This window comes from Oncorhynchus masou, chromosome 17 (genome assembly GCF_036934945.1).
Source record: "Oncorhynchus masou masou isolate Uvic2021 chromosome 17, UVic_Omas_1.1, whole genome shotgun sequence".
Classification (NCBI taxonomy): Eukaryota; Metazoa; Chordata; class Actinopteri; order Salmoniformes; family Salmonidae; genus Oncorhynchus; species Oncorhynchus masou.
In genome coordinates, this window is record NC_088228.1 from 26,972,354 (window position 1) to 26,972,837 (window position 484).

A 484-nucleotide genomic window follows, 5' to 3' on the forward strand; every position below is an offset into this window, starting at 1 on the left:
AAAAATCCTACAATGTGATTTTCTGGATTTTTTTTCTCATTTTGTCTGCCATAGTTGAAGTGTACCTATGACGAAAATTACAGGCCTCATCTTTTTAAGTGGGAGAACTTGCACAATTGGTGGCTGACTAAATACTTTTTTGCCCCACTGTATCTACATATAAACATTCTGTGTAAAATGTAATACAAAGCGAAAACAGATTTTTGTTCATCTGCTGGTGTTGAACACACATAAAGGTTGCAAACAACAAGAGCCCAACACCAGCATATTGCATGATATTATGTGCAGTGATAACCAGCAATCTCCCCAGCACCAGAACAAGAACAGTCAATGGTCAGTCATCGGTACAACTTTGGTTGAAGATTTATTTCACATTTTAGTGCTACATTCCTCTTTACTCAAATCTAGGGAGCGTAGGTAGATCGCGTTGGAAATAGTTCACGATGATCAAACTTCATATCATTGATATATCCTAAGAGTAATT

At 36.8% G+C, this 484-nt stretch overlaps 1 protein-coding gene across 4 annotated transcripts in view; it reads right to left on the reverse strand.

Annotated features, from left to right (window-relative positions):
* Window positions 1-345: 345 nt before the first annotated feature.
* The window catches only part of LOC135558780 (BTB/POZ domain-containing protein KCTD1), a 21,669-nt gene continuing 21,530 nt past the window's right edge, over window positions 346-484 (reverse strand). For all 4 annotated transcript variants that reach the window (XM_064992915.1, XM_064992917.1, XM_064992916.1 and 1 more), the window contains one exon: window positions 346-484. This exon is cut by the window's right edge and continues 1,897 nt beyond it. The gene's annotated coding sequence lies outside the window, so the exon portion shown is untranslated.